The sequence below is a fragment of the Triturus cristatus genome, chromosome 6 (assembly GCF_964204655.1).
Source record: "Triturus cristatus chromosome 6, aTriCri1.1, whole genome shotgun sequence".
Lineage (NCBI taxonomy): Eukaryota > Metazoa > Chordata > Amphibia > Caudata > Salamandridae > Triturus > Triturus cristatus.
In genome coordinates, this window is record NC_140589.1 from 1,281,009,991 (window position 1) to 1,281,034,456 (window position 24,466).

The 24,466-nt window shown below is 43.4% G+C and overlaps 1 long non-coding RNA gene across 1 annotated transcript in view; it reads left to right on the forward strand.

Moving 5' to 3' along the window:
- The first annotated feature begins 2,769 nt into the window (after nucleotides 1-2,769).
- The window catches only part of LOC146821287 (uncharacterized), a 216,709-nt gene continuing 195,012 nt past the window's right edge, over nucleotides 2,770-24,466 (forward strand). Inside the window, exon 1 of the long non-coding RNA XR_014962693.1 lies at nucleotides 2,770-3,015. This is a non-coding gene — a long non-coding RNA (uncharacterized LOC146821287). The remainder of the gene's footprint in view (nucleotides 3,016-24,466) is intronic.

Here is a 24,466-nt window from a genome sequence, read left to right on the forward strand (position 1 = left end):
CACATTTTTTGTATATTGCGCAGGGACAGTGAGACCAGACTTCTGATAGCTTTCGGAGGAGAAGGAGCATCCTAGAGTGAGCTCCAAAGCCTTAAGCTAATCAACCCATTTGACGTGAGTACTTCTTATGAAGTCAACACGTGCTGACACCTTTGGGAAATGATGGAAGGGAATTAGGTAGGGTCTCCATTTAGAATAGTGTAGGGAAAGCTTTTGTTCCTTCCTAATGAAAAAGGATCTGGACTCTGCATCTATTCTTTGTTGCATTCTGATCTTGGAGTTTATCATCCTATGCCTTTTGGGTCGAATAACCTATATTCGTAGACTTGGCTCTATATTGATCTTTCTATATCTATATAATTTGATTCTTTGCCGTGTCTACTTCCAATTGTTTTTGGCCTTACAATAAATCGCCCAAACTGAAGTTCGGAGTCTGTGGTCCTTTAAGGCATCTATATATTGAAAGTATAACCCTGAATTGTTCTGCTCCCCTCAACCACTTTAGTAGGTAAATAAAAGACCATCGGCGCCAACCTAGTAGGATAGATAAAGGGTGCAAGTTGGCGTAATCAATAGTATAAGGAAGACTTGTACTTCCACCAGCAGCAGCAGAAGCAGCCTGTCGATTGATTCCCCAGGGTTCTACTGTAGCTTTAGCACAAAGTTCTAATAAACAACTAGAGCGCTGATATTCTGTATTTATGACAAAACTGTGGCACACCTGAAGCTTTCTTGATGGACTCAAAGCTGTAAAACGTAATGCATTTCCTCTATAAATGAACAAAATGAGGCTGTTTTTTTGCCATAGGAATTATGGTTAGTCCTATAGAAAGGTAAAATGAGGACCCATTTTCTATGAGTTTTCAAATATCTTTCTCATCCATTTCAGTAAAACATTCTGAAACATACACTTTTAACACAAGCAGCAGCTTGTCAGTAAACCCCTTAATGATCAACTGCAGCTTTACCACAGAGTTCTAATGAACAAATAGAGTGCTAACATTCTGTAATCAAGAGAAAATTGAGGTACATCTGAATGCCATTTGTTGGTATAGGAGCTTTGAATGTAAAGCCTTTCTTGAAGTGCACACTGAAGTAAATAGGCATTGAGATGTTAATGCAGGTATCACACTGGAGGGTTAAAAATGTAAGGGGGGCTGTGGGTTTTTTCCGTAATTTTAGGCATAATGTATTTTAAAGGGGTCGAAATAGTTAAAGAGAGAGACTCCTGCATAAGTGCAGCATCCAATTTCCACAACTGTTTACGCAGCCTACCCATCTTCTAAGTTTCCTAACAGTGCAGTAATTTTAAAATAGTAACATTTTGGGATATACATATATTTTGGGTAACCCATCAAGCGGGGGTTGAGAAAAAAGGGCAATCCCAAAACTTAATTTCCCCATGTAATTTCCATAGGAATGTATGAACAGCCAAAACTGCTGAATGGAATAACTACATTTGGCAGGAAGCTAGATCCTGTTCCAGGAAGCGTGGTTTTTGGGATTTGTTGTAAGTCCATTCAGTAGTTTAAGGGGAAATTAGGATTAAAAAATGCTGTAAATTCAGATGGTTGGGTTCATGAGAGGCTCGTGATGAGGTCCCCGTCGCCTGAAATAAATAGATTGAACTGATGAGCAGTGGGGGCATTTTTCCATCAGTCGTCCCTGCGAGAGTGCAGCAACAGCTCGCGCTGGGATTATCTGGCTGCAACATGAAGACAAATGTTGAGGATGTCCTTTCAAGACACTGGGACTCGGTTGCCTTTCTTGAAAATTAGAAAAAAATAGGCTATGAGGGGACTGAGTATGGGTACTCTCACCATTTCTGGAATTTGACCCCAGGGCCACATTTAGGAAAAAAAATATTTTGTGCGGGTGTGCCACGGGAGCCAGCACAGCCCCTGGACTTCCACCGGAGTCCCACAATGGCGCAGCTTCCCATGAGAATCTTTAAGGGGGCGGGACCTGAGTGTCTGCAGTGAGTTGCTGCAAACAGGCGAACACATTGTGTAACAGTGTGGTTGGCTGCCTGTGTGGAGTTGGGCGTAGGGCATGCCCAGATGCCAGGTCCTGTGGCCAAAACAAAAATGCTATGTGTAGTAGAGGGTTGACAGCCCGAGGGAGGGGGTTGATGCAGGGCCTGGCCATTGCACACAGTGGGGGATATGCCTTATATATGGTAACTAATTATTACTTTACGTTACTCATGGCAGGTTCTCTGACATCATTGACGATATTACTGATGACAGCTGAACTTAAATCATTTATGACAACATTGTGTATGGTGGGGGCGCGAGCTATAGCTACTTGAAATAAGTATAACTGTAGACGCCGTACTTCCCGGGGAGCACTCTCCACATGGACTGTTTTTCTCCTCAGGAGAGGCCAGGTATTGGTACCGAAGCACCAGTGAGAGAGCTGCCAAACTGCAGCCTGATGAGGAATGCTGACTGTGGCGTGACGCTCCGACCCAGAATCAGCAAGGCTGCATTACAGCCGGGTGCTTCTTGCTGCTTTCTGCATCCTGCATCCTGCTGTGGGAGAGGAGTCAGGAACAAGAGGACAGAGGAGAGGAGGAGGCTGTCCATCCATCACAGAAGACCATTTAATTGTTGAATGCTGGTCTGACGCACTGAACCTTGCATTGCTCGACGTGAGGGGAATGGCCATCTTTCACCCTCTGCATAGCTTTTACCTGCTCTCTTCGGGGTCTCCAGTGTTGCAGCGCTGCATAGCATCGCACTGCTGTGAGGGGAACGGCCACGCGGCAGACTACAGGCGGACTACAGGACCCAGAGGGCCTTGCTTGGCGCAGGGCGAGGAAGTCACTAGAGGGCGCCAGAGACCCTCTTAGCCAGTGCGCCCCTCCCGTAGCACGGGATGCGCGTGGGCGTGCCCGGGCACTGCCCGGGCCAAGGGCAGGCCCGTCGGCACCCGTCAGAGGCCGGAGGAGACCGGGCTGGGCTACCACTCTAACTTTCAAGCCCCTGTATCATCTTGGGTTTCACGAGCAAGGTACTGTGACTATGTTCTTTGAGCACTACTAATTTGTAGCCACCCGAATCTTTTGCATATTGAAGCAAGTAATTCAACTCCAGTTTGCACTCTAAATGACTTTATGCTGCTAACGAATTTGGACTTTGCACTTTACACTTTGCACTTTTTTGTATGCGCATACTTGATTCTTTTTATAGCTCCATTGCTTTTCTCTTGTTTAAATCCTTAATAGTTCTTAACAGTTTTTAATTATTGTTCTTAATATTCCATCAACTGGCCTTGTACATTTAAGGAGCTTTCATGTGTGGGTGCTTAGCGACTTAGCAAGTATATAGTTTGCGTGGTATACCTACTTTCAAGGTGACACGCATATTTTCAAGGCATAACTGTATAAGCCCTACAAGTATTGAAGGTCTACCAGCGGCGGACCAAAATGGGGAAAAGAAAGCAAAAGCACCGAGTAAACACAGGAAGATGAATATGACGCTGCTGAACTATTTAACAGGGGCTGTTGGTGTTTTCCGTAGAGGAAACAATTAATAATGAAACTATAATCCCACCGCTCCCTCAACAACAAACTACGGACAATTATGTGATTTGTAACGTAAGCGATGTAGAGGTAGGAGGGAAAGAGATACCAGAAAATGCTACCCATGTACAGCTGAATAACAGGTGCGTCCAGGAAATTCCTGATGATATTTTAGATGGGCCAGTAGAAAACGTCCAATCACCATCTCAGAAAAAACCCTGTAACCCGCCCAAAGCAACGGTAGTTCACAACACTGATGGAGAAGTAGTCACAATCCATCCGATCCCTGCTCATACATCTAGACCATTAAAGACCTACCTAAAAAAGGTTCACGGGAAAACGCAGGGTGTTAGGAACAAAATACAAAAGGACATGCCCACAACGAGCGCCTCGAGGGGGTAAAAACTGGTATCGAGTCCTCAAGCATAGTGATGGGTCTGCGTATAGCTATAAAAGTTTTAAAGGAGTTTGTGTCGCTATCTATTAATACTCTTGTGACGAGATTGGAAAAAATTGAAATTGGCCTGGAAAGAATTTTAGGAGTACAACAAAACACTGCTCAAAATAATGGAGTAGTAAACCAGAAACCTTTGGCTAGAGATGGGCAAATAGACAGGTCTAACCCAAAAATAACAACCTTGACAGACAAGAAAACCCTAGAAACAAATAAGTGGAGTGAGCGTAGGGTCCCATGCCAAAATGCATCTAGACCTCTATGTAAAAGCCCTACACAAGACGTAAAGGTAAACAGACCTAGAGACTTGGGTAGGGAAGATAACAAAATAAGAATTGAACAGAAGGGTGGTGATAGCACTGGTAAAATGGCCAATAATGCTCCTGGGGAGAGGCATAGAGTACAAACACTTAACCTCCCCCAGCAGCAACACCATACACTAATATTTTAACTAATGTCCCCCAGCTCCCATCAGCTACAATGGAAACATGGCCAGCGTTAAGAAATAAGACAATAAACTGGCTGGGTAACAGGACATGTTTAACAAATGCTCTTTTTAGGGAATTTAAGATGGTGAGGAGGGTTAACTTGGTAGGTCATAGCAGTAAATTGTACGAAGGAGACTGCATAGTTCTCTCGCTAGGATCACCAGCTTTAGTCAGGGAAATCCTATCGAGATTGTACAAATTAAACACACCTAATACCAGCATCCATGTCCGCCCCCTGTTTTTTTTTTATCAACCGCAGGTTATAAATACCCGAGAAAAGTATGGTACGCAGGGTTGGACACGAGAGGCCTCATCCCATAAACTAGCCATCTAAAATAGATTTGGTCCCCTAACTACTCTAGATGAGAATGATTGACATTTGATGGACAGGGGCCAGTTTGTAGATAAGTATATCCCTATCGCTGAAAATCAAGGTGTATTAACCCCCCAGAACCTGGCTCTGGAAGCCCGTGAGGATGAAGGGGACAGTACCCTAAGAAGTGTCTATGTCTCAGGGGATGACCATATGACCCTAACCGACAACGAGCTAAGGCCATGCAGAATCCTTTTTTGGAATGTTGCAGGTTTAAAGAATAAGGTGAACGACCCAGTTTGGTTGACTTTTATTAACAACTTCGACGTCCTGTGTCTCAAAGAGACCTGGACTATTGACAATATACATATTAATGGGTATAAGACAAACCATACACCCGCAATTCAATCACCTAGCGGCAGACCAAAAGGAGGGCTATGCGTTTACATCTCGAATTTGCTGGGCGTATATAAGAGTGAGATGGTTAGTTCAGAAATGTATTACCAAACGGTTTTAATGCATACTGCACGCAGTAATGCATTTCTTCTGGTTAACTTCTATAATAATATGGAATTAGGCCAGTTGGGACCTATATTGGAGAAGCTCAGTAGAAATATTAGCACCTTAGAATTTAAGGATGACCTCGAGATCATCCCTATATGGGGTGGGGATTTTATTACCAGCTTGTGCCCGTTGGCGGAAATAGGGAAGTGTGGCTTAACCACAGATAAGGATGACCCACCGATCCACTTCCAGCATACCCTAAAAGGTGAGCTGTTTAATGAAGTCATGTTTAGACATGACCTGGGTTTTTCGAACCGTCTGTGTATACCCACTGTGGAGTTTGGGCATACTTTTATAGGTAGAGGTACTAAATCAACCATTGATTTCATCACCATCCCAAATCGTTATGCTAGTTATGTGAAAGCCCACGATATCCATCAAAACGTCATGAGTGATCATTTGGCTATTAGCGTAAATATAGCAGTTCCAAGTTACGTACCAAGGAGATCTTGTAACAAAATAGCATGGGTTCAGAATAATGAACTGGGCAGAAAAAATGATTATGCCATCCGCTGGGGAAGCCGGGACCCTACGAAGCAATGAGATAATAGTAAAGGCTATAAATCCAATCCAAAAATGTCTAAGCGACAGTCCAACACACGAAGATGTTTTAATTGCTTTTAATAGCATTACTGAGACTGTTAGAAACACATTGACTATGGATCATAAAGGCATGCGTAACACTGGGAAGGGCTGGCTTGACAAAAACTGCACTAAAAGCTACTCTAACTTAAAGAATGCTTTACATAGAGAGGCAAGAGATAAGAATGAGATTAGGGCCTGTAGAAAGCTGTATCATGCAGCAAGGAAAAATAGGATAACTGAGTTGAAAGATAAGGCCTGGAAGGATCTCAGTGATGCAGCTGAAAGCAAAGAAAGTTTGAAATTCTGGTCGGCAGTTAACACCCCATTTCTTATCAACAAAACAGACGTCCCATTGATTGAGTCAGCTATAGCGGAACAGACCTGGATAGACTACTTCTCTGAAGTTTATTCAAAACAAAAGACTACTGAGGAAGTATCCCAGAGGCTAGAAACAGGGAGCGCAGACCAGTTTTTTACACCTATTAAATTTCATATCTCGCTTCAGGATGTTATTGTTGCACTCAAGGCAAGTAAGAGTGGTAAGGCTGCAGGCCCTGATGGGGTAGCAATTGATCTCTATAGGTCAAATCTCGAGATCTGGGGCCCCATTTTAACTAGGTTTTTACAAGCATGCTGCGAAAAAGGATTTATTAACACATGGGCCAAATCAATTATAGTCGCCATTTTTAAAAAGGGCGACTGGGATAATCCTGCCTGCTACCGTCCAATATCCTTGTTGGATTCTTTATTGAAGATAGCGGGCAGGATTGTTCTTGATCGATTACAGGGATGGACTGAGGAAAATGGTATTTTAAGTGATACCGTATGGTTTTAGAACTGGCTTACGAACCAATGAGCAGATTTTGAATTTAAACGTTTTAATTGGTAAATATACCCAGGCCAAAGCAGGGAAATTTTATCTGGCCTTCGTAGAGCTCACAGCTGCCTTTGATTGCGTAGTTCATGATAAGCTGTGGGGCGTTCTTAACAAACTGAAAGTTGACCCTGTTTTAATTCAGTTTTCAAGACAGCTATACGCTGGAGCTTCCGCAAAGGTTCGTTATGGCATAGAGGGTGAGTGTACCGCCTCATTTAACATAGAACGTGGCGTAAGGCAGGGGTGCATCCTAGCACCACTCCTGTTCTCTTTATACACCAACGCCCTGGAACAGGAGTTGGTGCTACATACTAGGGACCCGCCATTTGTAAATACTCGCCCGATAGCATCTCTCCTCTATGCCGACGATGCGGTGCTCATGGCCCGCACCCAGGTTGGGCTACAAAGGGCTCTCACTTTTTACACCACAATTATAGATAGGTTGGTTTAAAATTGAATGCCAAGAAAAGCTTTGTGATGTCATGCGAGAGAGCGAAAAACAAGAATAGAAGTTTTTAGGCGGGGGGAGCAAGGTGGAATCTATTACTTCTTTTAGCTATTTGGGCGTCCTTTTTGATAGAACAGGCTCATGGGCTCCAGCAGTTAAGGCTAGGTCCTTACTTTTTATGAAGTCCATTGCAGCTCTTTTAAATTTTTCTAAAAAGCTAGGGAAAAAGCCACCAGTAATTTTACTGAAGATTTACCAGGCAAAGTGTGGAAGCGTATCAGTCTATGGGGCAGGTATTTGGGGATTTCAAGATTGTACATCAATTCAATGTATGGAAAACATCTTTTTGCGGTTCATCCTAGCCGTTCCAACTAGAACACCAGTTTTTAATTGTCACTCTGAGTTAGGAGTTGCATACATTTCCGACTTAATTAAAGCCCAGCCGGTATTGCTATGGCATAGAATTTGGACCGCAGATAGTGCGGGCCTTAATAGGGAAATAATAAAGGACGCAAAGAGATTAGACAATGGTCACCCTGAGTATTTTATCTCGCCCGACAGTATGAACCTTATCAATCGGAAGGAGTTCAAAAAAGTCTGCATGACCCACCTAGAAGGAAATAGGTTGATTCTTGAGATGAATAAACCTATGGTGGTTAAACATCAACTAATTAATATTACGTGCAATATTGGTTCAGCGTCATTGCCAAGGCTCGAACCTAGTGAGGAACATGGCGGCCGTAGTGTGAGCGGTCGCGGGAGAGCTCCTTCGATCCCCCTTGTGATGGGCTACTAACCGGGGGGTAGAGCGGTTACCTCCCGATGGAGTTTTTTTCTGGTATCTAGGTGGCGGATCTGGTCCCGTTGGCAATGAGTCGGGAGCCCTGCAGGTGCCATTTTTCCAGTTTCTCCTGTTCCCCCGCGGCTGAGGCAGACGCGAACGTACCGGACTCCCGGGACAAGGGCGGAGCATCCGTCGAGGGTCCGTACTGGAAGTGGGAGGCGGCAGCGGCTGTTTGTGGAGGCGGCGTCCTGCTCTCGTTGCTTCGGCGATCGCTGTGGGGAGGATTCGCACAGTGTTTGGGAAACAACTACTTGGTGCCGTTGGAGGTAGGGGTCAGTGTGCAAAATACAGACCGGGGCCTCCGAGGGTGTTTTTTTTACTGTGTTGGGACATCAAGAGATTGGTCAGAGAGTCTGGCGAAGCGAATACTCGTGATCAGGGGGCACCTAAAGGGCGACGTTGCTGTTTGAAAGGGGGGGTTGTATGCTCGTTAGACTGTATGGAGAAAAGGGACAAAATACATGAGGGTGTCTCTCCCCCTAAAGTAAATAGATACACACTTCGTGCAAGAGCTGCGCACCTAGCAGCCAATGGAGATATTATACATTTCTCTCAGAAGGCTTTACTGCCCCCCACCTCATTCCCAGATACAAAGAGAGCTCTCCTGACAATTACAGGGCAACAAAATCAGGCATTAAACGATCAAGTGCTACTTAAGGAGTCTTTTCACGCTAAACAACCGCAAGAGAAACCAAAAGTTCAGGAAAGAAGGAGGAAAAAAACGATAATCAAAACCAAAATCACTCCATCATTGAAAACTTTCTACCAGCTCATTTCTCTAATATCATCAGCCAAATCGCCCCAACTGCTAAATAACAACATGCCCAGCCCTACGCAGGAGGAAAGGTCGGTTCCCCCATCAACAGAAAGGCTGGACACACTTTCTGTATCCTCCCGGGTGTCCCCTAAATCAAGGTCTAAGGAGAAGCTTGGGAAGTCAGTCAAGAGTAAAGTGACCCAGACGCCCAAGGCAAATAACCAAAAATGTCAATCTCAAGAACAGGCCATTCTGAGTGTACTACCTGCTATCAGTGCCCCTGTTGAGATGTTAGAACAGGACACTTACCCAGGGATTGACCTCTCCAATAGGTTCTCTGTGTTAGAGGATCAGGAGGTGGGAGCCTATAATATAGTCCAAAATGAAGTTCAAGATCAACGGGGAGAGGACATGGAGCAGGGAAACCCTAATTCAAGTCGCTCCATTTCAGCTACTCCAGTATTGAATTCACGCAACTTAGCCGACTTGCTACTGGCCATGAAAGAGGAAATGTCATCAAGGTTCTCCACCTCAGAACTAAACCAGGCAGAGATGGCTTCGAGATTTACTGTCTCAGAGACAAACCAGGCAGCTATCCGATCATCCTGTGAGGTGTTAGCTAAGAAAATAGAAGAGATTACTGCAAGAACTGAGTCACTCGAGGAGGAGATGCCAAATCTGAAAGATTCTTTACAGGCCACTACAGCAAGGTTAGACTCTCTTTCCATTCAGAATAGAGAACTAAAGGGGGATTTGGAGCACCTTGAGAATCACTCTAGGCGTAACAACTTAAAATTCCTCAATGTCCCCAAGGCACTAGAAAGAGACGATCTAAAGGGCTTTGTAATTAATCTGTTAAAGGCCACAATTCTTAAGAGCCAGCCGAACATCGATTTGAATCATGAGATTCAAAGGATACACAGAGACCCCTTCAAGAGGAAGATAGAGAAACAAAAACCACGCAAGATTTTGGTAAATTTTCTATCATACTCAATAAAGGAACTAATTCTTACCGCAGCACTTAAAGAAGGGTCCATAACATCGCCATCTTCTGATAACCCCTCCTTCTCCTTTACAATTAGATCCGATATTTCGCATATAAAGGCTACGAGACAGTGGGAGATGGGGAAGAGATTGGAAGAAATAAACAGCTTAGGGGCAAAGCACAGCTTAGGTTTCCAGCCACCCTCCGGGTTCTGTGGAAAAACCACATGCATCTGTTACGATCGCTGGGAGAGGTCAATAGATTCATTGCTAAAATTCGCCAAGAAAAAAGGGTGGGTAAAAGGAGCGTGATCTAAGTTTAAGCTTGAGAGTTGGTCCCTCTTCATCTATAAACTATATCTGGATAAAGTTATCAAGGAGTCCTAATTAGGGGGGAACTAGAGGGAGCTATACCAAAAGAGGCTTAGCCTAATGGAAGGGTGGGTTCCTCAAGGGGGGGGGGGAGAGAGTGAGGGTAAGGGGCACTCAGGGGAGGGTAAGGTTTTAGGATTAGGACTAGAGGGGGGGTCACTGGGTGGGGAGCAGATAGGGAAAAAAATAACAAAAATGCCTCATCACACAAAATCATATATTTTTTCAGTAGATAGAGTATCAAGGAAGAGTGTCTATTACTTGGTAACACATGGCTACAATAGGTAGGGCGAATGATCGCCGTAAAGTTTGTTATATTTCTTCGAATTTAAATGGTTTGAGATGTGCCCGCAGACGAAGGCTGATTTTAAAGTATTTGGAACTTGCCCCAGCACAGATATTTTTACTGCAGGAGACTCATCTGAATTTGCAGGAATTCCAAATACCGTTCTCAAAAATCCCCTGGGTACAGTGTTTTTGTGCTTCACAACAAGTAATACATTCTCGAGGGGTAGCAATTGTTGTTAAAAAGGGTCTTCCCTGCAGGATAACGTCTGCAGGGAAGATGGGTAACTGCCATCCTTGTTCTCGGGGGAGCAGAGATGACATGTTCATCTTACTATGGCCTGAATTCGGATGACCCATCATACTTAGTTAAAAATACAGGGAAGCCTAATTTCAGCAAAACTCCCCCTGATAGTTGGAGGGGACTTTAACGTAAAACTAGATTCCGTAAAAGACGGTCCTAAGTTAAGTCACACCACAACAACTCCCAAATCTCGAAGGGTTATGAAGAATCTAATTATAAACTTAAATTTAGCTGAATTGTGGAGATCGAAGGAAGGCAATACCCAGGGATATATTTACCATAGTAAAAAGTAAAGACAATCGTCACGGATAGACTACCTATTGGTGAATAAGGAAGCATTAAAAAGCTTTATTAGTATTACGATAATGCCAACTCACCTATCAGACCATGCACCTCTGTTAACAGTTTATGTGCCTTGTGAAAATCGACCTCAGCCAAGATGGACATTGAACAGAGCAATATTAACTGATGCAGAGATAATTCAATCTGTAAGTAAATCCTCCTTAGAATTTTTGTTCTTCAATCTGGGATCAACCTCCATCGATCAAGTATGGGACGCCTACACAGCCAATTTGAGAGGTGTACTACAAGCACAAATAAGCTATAAGAACAGATTAAAGACTCAGGAGCTTCATGTTCTAGAGGAAAAGATTAGTACGCTTGAGACCGAAAGGGGGAACACCATAATTGGAGGAACAGGGGACTTAGCTAGGATAGAGGGTAATCTGGAGGAGGCCAGGAAAAATTTCAGAATTTTTTTAGATAAAAAATGTAAGGCTCAATGGCAGGTTAGAAATATGGAGATGTTCGAATATGGAGAGAAAGCAGGGGCAATCCTGGCCTGGAAGGCCAGGCTAGACAGGGCAAAGAACGATATTAATGAGTTAGTTATTGACAGCAACGGAACTAAATCGAGCGATCCGGAAGAAATACAGCTGGCATTACTAACATTATTTACAGATCTATATAAGGAAGATCTTGAACCCACCCATGACCAAATAGCTCACTGGTTAACAGATAAATCTCTTCCAATTCTAGCGGAGGCCACTAAGGAAGCCTTGGATGCTCCTATTACATTGGAAGAGATATTGGCCCAAATAAAGCGTGCAAAAAACAAAAAAGCCGCAGGGCTTGATGCTCTTCCCAACGAAATATATAAGTTACTCCAAGACGACCTCCTTCCAGTCCTCCACAGGCTGTTCAACTCAATATACTGTTCCAATGGGGTAATGCCGAGATCATGCAGTGAGGCCACGATAATGTTAATTTTAAAACCAGGGAAAGATCCCCTAGCGGCAGATTCCTACCGTCCAATCTCCCTGCTAAATGCAGATTATAACATTTTCATGGGGATATTAGCAGGAAGATTGGCGAAACTGGCTCCTAGCTATCCATTCCGACCAGAAGGGCTTTATACAGGGGAGGGTTATTCAAGAACAAACCCAATTGTTGATTGGCAATATTGACCTATCCGATCCATTAGCTGTGGTGGCAATAGATGCCGCCAAAGCATTTGATCGTGTGTGCTGGAGGTATCTCTGGGGTGTCCTAGAGGAAATGGGAATTGGTCCAATATTTGTGAGGACCATCAAACAATGTTATTTAGGTGCTTCGGCAAAAATCCTCTTGAATGGCTCACTTACCCCCAGTTTTCCTATACAGAGAGGGACTAGGCAGGGATGTCCCCTTTTATTCAATCTCTATATAGAGCCCTTAGCTCAATCAATTAGATTAGACAAAGCAATTGTTCCATTCAAATCATCAAGTTACCAAAGTAAACTGGCTCTTTATGCGGACGATGTGATAGTCTATACCAGCGATCCAGAACACACAATTCCACACTTGGATTCTATGTTTGCGGAATTTGGCAAAGTTTCAGGGTATTGTGTTAACTTAGAAAAAACTGAAATAATGTGCTGGAATACCACATACACGGGAGGCCCTATAAGTAAGGAGTTCAGATACCTAGGAATTAAAATAGTCAAAAATCTGAATAAGATCCCATTATTAAATCTTGGGAAAATTGAAAAAGATATAGACTATCTATTTGCTAAATGGAAAAATCTTCCCTTGACGATATACGGTAGGGTCAACCTGGTTAAAATGTCTGTGCTTCCTAAACTGACATATGTATTTAATTCCCTTAACATTCCCTGGAAAAGCTATAACCAAGATACAGGGTAAAATCGTCAGTTTTATATGGGGTTAAAAAAATGCTATAATGTCATGGAAAAAGCTCAGGAGGAGGCTCCTTAAAGGAGGCTTAGCCTTACCAGACATAAACTGGTATCTGATGGCTTTCCAGTTTAAAAGTATAAGAATGCTACTATCTATTCCTGAACAAACATCTTGGGGGAGAGTGTTAAGGTATATGGTATCAGTTGAAGGCGGCAATAGCCAAGATGGGTTCCTGTACAAATTTGGTGCTCCAAGGTTTTTTAAAAAGTTTCGGCTAAAGGTTCTGAAATCAGCCTTATTAACCTGCTATACATTAAGGAGGATATGGGGTATTGGATTGTGGTAAATAAAATTCCTTTACCTGGACTTAATTTGATACAGAAACATAATAAAATAGCTCAGTAAAATGAGAGGCAGAATCCGTGATATTAGAGGTTCGGAATGGGCTTTATTCCAGTGATCGATTATAATCGGTTGCTCCAAGTTCCATCACCACGGGGGTTCAGGAAGTGAAGTACATACATTATTGACAAGAAATGACTTTTATAGTACATACATTACAATGAAGCGAATGCAGTAGGCGTAACAATTGATAAGAAAAATGACGATTTATCTGCGTAACCAAAAATGGGTGTAATAAGGAGTAAAAAGGAACATAATTGGTTATGATGTCACATATAGGTGGATCTATAAGATAATACTTGGCATAGATGCGCGCGCAGCAGCATGACGTGTAATTGACGTGCAACTAGGGGGTGAAGGGGACTTGACATTTAGCTCTACATGTGGAGACAAAAAGTCTGGGGGGTCAAGTCAACCTAATCCCAAATCATATCTAACATCCTATGTTTAAAGAACTATGTTATCCATAAAAGAAGGACTCTCGGACAGAATCTATTCTATACTGACTGTGCGTGCGTGTACAAGCGTCTAAGTGTCTACACTGAATGCGAGGGGGTAGGAATATTCCATGGTAACAGGGCTATGAATTACTTGCATGAGGACAGAGAAGCCGAGCCTTTGCTCAGTAGCTGGAAGAATGTTTACTTAAACTACTAGGCAGGAATGCATCGGCTGAGGGGGAAGCAGATAATTCGAAGGTGAAATACAGTTCTTGGCAGAGAATAGGCTGATGTCAGGCTTCGTGAGCCGCGCAGAGAATGAGACAAAGTTCATGGTCACAGATGCAGGCTCAGACTCGAGGTTTCAGAGGCAGAAAGCAAGAAGAGTTTGATGACAGAATCAGGGCCTACTTGCCTAGACTGTAAAATGGCATAAGTGAACCATACAAAGCCGGTGGCCTTTCATATTTAGGAATGGAATATCCGGCCTATTCATGGCGGATCTGACAGAGGACATGTTGACGGTGGACGCACATGTATTTGCGTCTTCATAACTGGAACTGGAGGGAACATACATGTACTTGTGACATGCACATAGAACCGTTGGGGTCCAAGATAGGGGACATAACTGACCAGAAAAATCCATATTTCCACATTCCCTCCTTGTCCCCTACTTGCCCGTTAAGAGATATCAATCTTCATCAATCCATTGATCTGTTCATATAGCATCATTTGTTCTTCTTTCTTCTTCCGTGACGAATGAAATCTTGGTGGTGGAATACACGATGTGGTACACAGACCACAAATCGCTGGTCCACATTGTAGACATAGACAGCAACTGAATAGTATGAGAAGGCCAATACCTAGGAAGGATAAAACTCTCCATCCCCAGGCTGATACCACACTCCAAAACCAACTGGACCAAGTCCAAGTGCCTGGGTTCTGGTGTATCTGGTTTACAATCTTATGAAGGCGAGTGATGGCTTTATATACAGATGGCGAATTTTCTGGTATGAATACGCAGCAGCTTGATCCGATGACCCTACAAGCTCCGCCCCTATCAGCTAGGATGACGTCAAGGACAAGACGATTTTGAAGCACAACAATCCGCATAGCAGACTGTTCTTCTGTTAAATTGCCTAAGGCGGAAATAGTCTCATTCACTACTGCTTCAAGGGTTCTAGTTAATCTACGTATCAGCTTACTATTTGTAACAGTACCTATATAGGGAAAGATGCCTTTATTGAAATCTGTGTATTTTTCCCATGCTGTTTCAGTGTAATCGACAATTGGGAGATCTCTCCGCTCTCTGTTGTGTACTAAATGAATATTTCTGTAATAATCAGGAGGAGCTAGGAAAACAGGTGGCAAAAGGAATGCAATGTAGCAGGTACCATCCCAATCTAGAGGTAGACGCATATATGCAGTCTGACCACATATAAAGTAGGAGTGGCGATAAGCTCTAAATGAAGATTTGCCTTGATCACTGAATTCTACTATAGTAGTGCATTTACTATGGCCCATATGTATGGAACCAACCTTTCTTACACACAATTCACCCTTCGCTGGGAATACTGACATGGTGGGCAAAACTAGTTCAACTTCGGATTCGACATTTAGAATCATGAGATTAGGTATAAAATTACCTAATCCATATACTTCATTTTCTAGATCAGTTCCTGTTCTCTTGGGGCGACCCTCCTTGTCAGGGTAGCAGACCTTGAGTAAAACTAGGTTCAGGTTTCCCCATACCCAATGATCTTGGTAAACTGCTGTGTCTGAGTCTATGGAATTGATTAAACTAAACCATGCTCCACAGGAGCCATTATGTGTAAATGGGTGTGGAAAGAATGGCAGGACTCCTTCATAATTCTGATAGGGAGGGAGCCGACCACACACCCAACAATTAGTGGCATTACTAGTCTGATGGGAATGATGTAACATACTAATGAAAGTGTTATTGCGCAGCGCAAGTCTATAAGACAATTCATGCGGAGGTAAGTCACTAAAAGAATGTTCAGCAGTAACATTATAAACATGTCTAGAAATAGGGTAATATATGTGCAACAATATACTTGCAGTAATTATTAAAAGACTCAAGAAAAACAAGATTAATAATGTCACTATGCAGTGGCTACGCAGTGATTTACAATACGCCTGTCGTTTCAACATTTTCCGCGACTGTCCATGATTCAGGTCTAGAGGATACATGTCAGAGACAAATTCAACCGCTTCACCTTGGAGAGGACTTAAACAATCAAATTGTCTGACGTTCTAGGCCTCAATTTTACTTTATAGAGTTCGGTTTTAGTCTTTTCAACCAAAGGTAGTTTTGAATCAGTCTGTGAGGGAGTGCAGGGCACAATGTCTATATCCGAGGATAGTCCATGAAATTTCTTGATATGACTTGAATGAATCCAGCCCTTGCGGCCCTCGATCTTCACGGCTGTCCTTGTAGTGAGCAGAACCAACTTGGGTGTCTTCCACCTGGGCTCCAGCTGAGTCTTTCGGTCGAAATTTCTCACAAATACGAGATCACCCGGAACTACGTCATGGGGTTTCACCTCAGTGTTGTCGGGAAAGGCTGCAGCAACCTGTGAACGACAAGATTGTAGTGCAGACATCAAGGAAGCCAAGTAATCTGTCAGCATATTACAGTCAATATCAGTTATTTTGCGTGGTATAGGCGTCCCCCACATATTTGGTGGTCTACCGAAGATCACTTCATAAGGGGATAGCCCTGTTCGAGAGTGTGCTACCATTCTCATGTAAAAGAGTGCAACTGGTAATGCTACTACCCAGTCGACACCTTTCTCTCTGCATATTTTGGACAATCTGATTTTCAGTATCTGATTATGTCTTTCTACGAGACCTGCTGCCTCGGGGTGTCGGACACAGTGGAATTTCCACTGATATCCTAACAGAAGTGAAACGTGTTTCATTAATTCGGATGAGAACGGCTGGCCGTTATCTGAGTAGACAACACGTGGTAAACCGTATCGTGGGAAGAATTCTCGAACCAACTGTTTGGCAGTAGTCGGGGCAGTGTAATCTGAAACCGGGTATGCCTCTGTCCAACGGGACAGAGCGCAGACAACTACGAGAACATATTTGAATCCTCGACATCGTTCCATCTGGATATAGTCCATCTGGAGGGCTTCAAAAGGGTGATTAGGAGGATGAAATCCACCCTGTTCTACGGGAACGCTTTTTCCTGGGTTAAACTGACAACAGATCATACAGGTACGGACCTTTTGTTTGGCTGCTGCTCGTAAATGTTTATTGAACCAAATGTGTTGAATGCTGTCTAGCATAGCTTTTTCTCCTAGATGTGCTGGACTATGTATAGTGTTAATTATAACTTGGACCATTGAATCAGGAAGGAACCATACAGACTTTTCCTTCATCATCCATCCTTGGTCCGTTTGGATCCCTCCTAATTCAGTCCATTTCTTTATTTCGTCTGGTGTAGCATGTGTCTGTATGTCAATTACGTCAAGAGTAGGATCTTTAACTGTCATACAGTGTGTCGGTGTCGGGACTATTGTCTTTGTCATGTCGGGGGTTTGAGTTTGAGCAGTCTGTTTAGCTGTTCTGTCGGCTAGATCATTGCCTTGGGAAATGATATCAGTAACCTTCGTGTGAGCCTTACATTTCACAATTGATATTGCAGTGGGTAGATGTATTGCATCTAATAAGGCATGAATGAGGGGTCCGTGCTGAATGTGGGCACCGTGGGAAGTTAAATAACCTCTCTCTCGCCACAGCACGCCGAAGTCATGTACAACTCCGAATGCATAACGTGAATCAGTGTATATGTTGACTTTTTTATTTGTGGCTTGAATACAGGCTTGTGTCAGAGCGATGAGCTCTGCGGCTTGAGCTGACAAAGTATTTATACGATTAGTTTCAATGACTTCAGTATCTGTGGTGACTGCGTAAGCAGCCACTAACTCCCCTGTACTTGTTCTCATACATGAACCATCTACATACAATGTCAGGTCTGGATCTGACAATGGGACATCGGTTAAGTCTTGTCTGGGTTTTGTCGTTATAGTAATAACTTCAATACAGTCATGAGCTAGTGGGTCTGTTCCGGTTACTGGCAAAAGTGTGGCAGGATTCAATGTGTTACAGCGTCTGATTTCTATATGTGGCTGAAACAATGTAAGTTCGTACCCTGTAAGTCGCGCTATAGTCAAGTGTTGTGTTTGCGTTCTATTTACAAGAACCTCTACTGCGTGTGGTACTTGAACTGTCAATGGATGTCCTAACACTATGGCATCGCTTTGTCTGATTGCTAAAGCTGTCGCTGCTACTGATTTCAGGCACGCAGGCAAAGCCTGAGCTACGGGATCTAATGTACTAGAAAAATAAGCACATGGTTTGTGTGCTCCTGCTTGTTCCTGTGTGAGTACTGACAAGGCAGTACCTTCGCGTTCTGTAACAAAGAGTGTAAACTGTTTTCTGTAACATGGTGTTGCTAAGACAGGTGCTTGACATAAAGCTTTCTTTAAGCTTTCAAAAGCTTGTGTATGTTCCTGAGTCCAAGGGAGGACAGTCGATGTGGCTGCCTCCTGTGTGGTTAACTGAATGAGTGGTTTTGCTAGAAATGCATACTGAGGGATCCACTGCCTACAATATGAAGTGAGGCCTATGAAAGCCCGCACCTCCTTTTGTGTCTTGGGTATTGGCATGTTAGCTATTAACTGAATGCGGTCCGGTGTAAGCTGCCTTCCCTCCTTGGACAGCGAGTGTTCAAGATAAACAACTCGCTGGACACAGAACTGCAGCTTAGAAGGGGACACCTTGTGCCCCTTTTCGGCTAGAAATTTTAAAACTGTCAGTGATGCTTTTTCACATTCCGGTTCGCTTCTCGCGGTGATCAGCAGATCATCGACGTATTGGAGCAGAGCAGTGTTAACTGGCATGTGGATACTATCTAGTTCTCGTTTCAGTGCTTGGCTATAGATGCTGGGGCTTTCTGTAAATCCTTGAGGTGCGCGTGAGAATTTAAAGCTACGTCCATTTAAACTAAATCCGAACAAATATTGGCTTTCCGGATCTATTGGGACGCTGAAAAAGGCATTCTTGAGATCAATTACAGTAAAGAATGTTGCTTCAGAATCAATAGCTGTCAGTAATGACGAGATATCTGGGACCACAGGAAATTGTGGCACAATGCATTTGTTTAACTCGCGCAGATCAATAACCAATCGATATACTGGCGGGGCCTTAGGATCTGTTCGTTTAAGAATCGGAATTATCGGTGAATTACATACATTGGAGTCTGTTTCTACAACTACTCCTTGGGCAATGAGCTCGTCAATGATTTGTAGTAAAGCCACTACAGCATCTGGTGGTAACTTGTATTGTCGTATTCGTGGTAGCACCACTCCTGCCTTTAATGTGACTCGATATGGTGTAATATTCATGCAACCAACATCAGTAGGGCCTTGTGCCCATAGATGTGTAGGTAAAGTCTGCAGTCGGGGATCCATGTCTCTAGACACATAGTGACCTTTAAAATCACGTAAAAACAACCTTACTCCTTCCGGAGAACAACATATTATAGCTCCTAGAGCTTTCAGTGTTTTTATTCCTAACAAGTTTTCTGGACATGATTTAGTAAGCAATACATCTGTAGTTCGGGTCAGAGGTCCTATCGTAAGTGGAAGAGGCTGTGATACTTCATTAACAATAGGTTTTCCTGAAAAGCCAAGGGAAATATTCTGTGAGCCTGAGAGGGGTGCCCCTGGAACTTCACTACGTTTTATAGTTGTTCGACTTGCCCCTGTATCGAGTAAAAATTTTCTGTCTTGACCTAATAATTCACTATGTACATAAGGTCCTTCTTGATCTACAGGAATCTCGATAAGGGGTAAGTCAACTTCCCTCTCTAGGCTAGTTCATGCGTAACGCTGATACTCAGGATATTCATACTGTGCGGTCTGATACATTTGTCGTGTTGTTGTCTGTGTGGCAGCAACAGGCAACGGTGGTGCAGCTGGCACAAACTGTATTGGCTGTTGTGCGGCTGGCATGGCCTGTGCATGCTGCGGAGCTCCTTGTTCATTCTGCTCTTGTCTAAATGGCCGTGGTCTTTCTTGTGTTTTACCTATGGCGATATTATGTTTTAAAACTGGACAGTCGTGTACGTAATGACCTGGCTTTTTACAATAATTGCATGTCCCTTTTACAGGTCCTGCTGAATCGGAATGTGTCATACCCTTTTTATGTCCTTCAGCTGGAACTGTCTGGGAAACTAGCATTTTCATTTTCGTGTCTTTCATGCGTCTGTGTTCATGTTCTTGTTCCTCTCTAATTCTATTGTGATGGTACTGTAACATTTGTAACATTTGTGATGGAGTGTTGCCTTGCCAGGTACTCTCGAATTTTAATACTCTATTCTTTACTGGGGGCAGGGCATTTTCCACTAATTTTGTCACAAACAGATGTGGGTATGATTCGCTACTTGCTTTTATGCCACTATTTATACCAAAACATTTTTCAAATCGGGCATAGTAATCACTAGTGTCTTCATCTTGCTTCTGCTTACAGGCTGAAATAGTACCCCAATCTTCCTTTTTCGTAGTTAATAAACGTGGCAGTACCTGTACTAGTAAACCTGGTAGTGCTTTAGTTTTATCCCCAAGTCCTGCTCCTGCAGTTCGGGCCTTTTCTTCCGCTTCTAACACTGACCATTCTATCTTTTGGTCTCCTACCTCCCACTCTTTTTCCTTGAGTTTCTCATAAATACCAGCAGGCATCAATACCTTTAATATTGTCATAATGTCGGGATAGGTATACTCTCCCATGAGTAACATGTCTTTAATTTCTCGGTGAAAACCCGCTGGATCTTTGTCATGACTGGGTACCACTTTCTTCATTTGTAACAATTCTATTTTCGATATGGGCGTATATACAAATACGCGCTTAAACTCGTTGTCCTCGCCTTTTATTGGGTGCACTTCTCGTAAGGGATTCTGTCTATCCATGTGATACGTGGTTCTTTCCTTGACGGGCAATGAGACATGCTCTGCGCATACAAAAAGAATATACTGCTTTCTTGATTCTAGAATCTCTTTAATTAATTTAGTACCTGCACCTCTCCATTTATTCATAAGCAATTCAGTCAATATGTCAGGTAAGGGACCAGGGTCCGAATGCTGACTCCGATATAGTATAATGAGTTGTTGAATCATATAAATCCCAGCTAACCTCTGTTCATCTGGGGTGAGATTCAAAAATGTGCGTGCTACTGTATCATCACTATATTTTCCGGGACTGTCCACCCAATGGACAGCTGCCCTGGCTAAATCTTGTTCATCCATAGAATCGAGAAAATGATAACCCCTTCGTTCTCGGAGTAGTTTGTCGGCGGTTTGGAACGAATGCTCGTTAGACCTTATATTAATTATAGGTATTTGGAAATTCCTGTTATTATCTGGACATATCGGACGTATCGAGTCAGTAAGACATCTATTACTATTACAAGATCTTCCTCTACCTACATAGGCTATGGTGTCCGACTGTCCCGCGGGCAGTCCTGACCCTTCTTCCTCGCTTTGTTCGAACTCGTCTACCTCTAATCTCTCTTCGTGTAGGCGTTCTATTTCTTTACGGATCTTTCGGCACATGGCTATTATACAATTTTGCTTATCATGTCTCCCTTCTGATATATTCTGGCTCCATCTGGTAAGAGTTTGCATTGCTTCCGGGTCTACCCCCGGTCGGTCTTGATTTCTGATCACGCAATTTATGAGGAAACGTAACAGTTCCCCCTGTATCTCTACTTTCTGGTATTCCATAGCTCTGTTAATACATTCTGGATCTCGCCCTGTTTGGACAAAATGATATATTTTATCTAGATGCGCAGTCATTCCTGGTAACTTCCCTAAATACACTGCGGCTCGTCTGATACGCAATGATGCCAGGGTCATTTCGTCCTCTTTACCGGGCACAGGGTCATATCTACAATCTATAAGAAGTTCCTTAAGCGTACGGGCACTTATGAGTTTGGGTGTACGTGAATGTGCTGACTCTTGAAAAGTAAGTTTATTCATTCTGGGTGGCGTAGAAAAAATATTGGTAGCACCTCCCGTGGCCCCATCTGGGGTATCGGGCGTGAAAGGATTCGTTGAACGTGACACAGCAACTACAGGTGTGGACACAGCTATAGAAGTAGCTGTAGGAGCGGATGCAGAAACAGATGTGCTTGCCGGAACTTGTGACTCGATCTGTTGCTGTAGGGATACGGGTACTGGATCTTGGCGTTGGACTTCCCTGGTATGCGGTCTATGTGGGGCGGAATTAGCATACTCGGGAGCTGCGTCATCTAAATATGAGGAAAGAAAAACATCTTCTGCGGTTCTAGGATGCCCCTTAGGATGTACCTTTATTGGGAATAATGGGGGTGGCAAGTCTTTCGGTATTTCTGGAGTAGCCTTAGGTAATCCTTCGGCTAGAAGGGGATACATACCATTCATAAGGGCATTTCTTTGCCTATCTACTTGTTCTGATTTCACTCGGATACCTTCCTCAATTAATAGATTCTCTCGAACTTTATTTGAACTCTCTTTATTCTTTTCTTCCTGTCGGAGTGCCTTTTCTGTGCGTCTATGAGATTCTTTACGCCATAACTCAACGGCGTCTTTCTGTGACTGTCTGACTTTCCTTTTCCATAACTCTTCCTCGACTTTCATGATGCACTCTGCATCCCAGGTCCCCGCTGCGGGCCACCTCTGACTTTCTGGTAATCCCTTGGTGTAGTCTACCCATAAATCAAGAAATAATATAGCGTCTAAGCCATGTTTGTGATACATGAAGTGCCCTGGAGTGTCCCTAGGAGGAATAGGGACGGCTTCTTCGAGTACCCCTTTTCTAGTAGTGATCTGTCTTAATTTCGAAAAGAGCGGCATATTGGCAACTGATCCGATACTTAATCTTGAACACACTTAATACAAAAGCACAATAATGAACAACCATTCATACCACAATATGCAGGACGTTTAACACATTAAACATTAAACATTTAAACATTTTTCTACCCTTTAAAATAACCAACAATGATGATCGTCTGCATAACTAATCACCAAGCGTAATTCTTGACAATAACTAGATACTTCGGAATACTTGATATACTGCTAAACAGTACAGATACACTGCTAAAACAGTGCAGACCGGATTTGTGTACCCAAACCCTTCTTGACCGGCACAACCTATGTGCACTTCAGAAATGCCTCCCCAGTAATGGTACTCACCGGGTAGCTTCGGAAACGGAAGGCCTCGGAAACTGAACTTGAACTTGAACCGGACTGGACTCGACTCGACTCGTCGGAAACTGGACTCGACTTCGAACTGGTGGGTCTCTGTATACCTCGGATCTTGCTCTCTCAGCTAGGCTCTGGTCGGGATACTTCGCACTTCTCACCGCCTCGTCTGGGTGTTGATCGCAGCCTCAGTCGCCCCCGCTTGACCGGAGGGAGATACAGGAAATCCTGCTGGTACGCGTTATTGTCCGTCCAGCTGTGGCAGGAGACCGGGCCTGCAACTCACCGCCGGCGCGTGAGATGAGAAAGTGTCCCTATTCGGGCGCCATTCATGTGGTAAATAAAATTCCTTTACCTGGACTTAATTTGATACAGAAACATAATAAAATAGCTCAGTAAAATGAGAGGCAGAATCCGTGATATAAGAGGTTCGGAATGGGCTTTATTCCAGTGATCGATTATAATCGGTTGCTCCAAGTTCCATCACCACGGGGGTTCAGGAAGTGAAGTACATACATTATTGACAAGAAATGACTTTTATAGTACATACATTACAATGAAGCGAATGCAGTAGGCGTAACAATTGATAAGAAAAATGACGATTTATCTGCGTAACCAAAAATGGGTGTAATAAGGAGTAAAAAGGAACATAATTGGTTATGATGTCACATATAGGTGGATCTATAAGATAATACTTGGCATAGATGCGCGCGCAGCAGCATGACGTGTAATTGACGTGCAACTAGGGGGTGAAGGGGACTTGACATTTAGCTCTACATGTGGAGACAAAAAGTCTGGGGGGTCAAGTCAACCTAATCCCAAATCATATCTAACATCCTATGTTTAAAGAACTATGTTATCCATAAAAGAAGGACTCTCGGACAGAATCTATTCTATACTGACTGTGCGTGCGTGTACAAGCGTCTAAGTGTCTACACTGAATGCGAGGGGGTAGGAATATTCCATGGTAACAGGGCTATGAATTACTTGCATGAGGACAGAGAAGCCGAGCCTTTGCTCAGTAGCTGGAAGAATGTTTACTTAAACTACTAGGCAGGAATGCATCGGCTGAGGGGGAAGCAGATAATTCGAAGGTGAAATACAGTTCTTGGCAGAGAATAGGCTGATGTCAGGCTTCGTGAGCCACGCAGAGAATGAGACAAAGTTCATGGTCACAGATGCAGGCTCAGACTCGAGGTTTCAGAGGCAGAAAGCAAGAAGAGTTTGATGACAGAATCAGGGCCTACTTGCCTAGACTGTAAAATGGCATAAGTGAACCATACAAAGCCGGTGGCCTTTCATATTTAGGAATGGAATATCCGGCCTATTCATGGCGGATCTGACAGAGGACATGTTGACGGTGGACGCACATG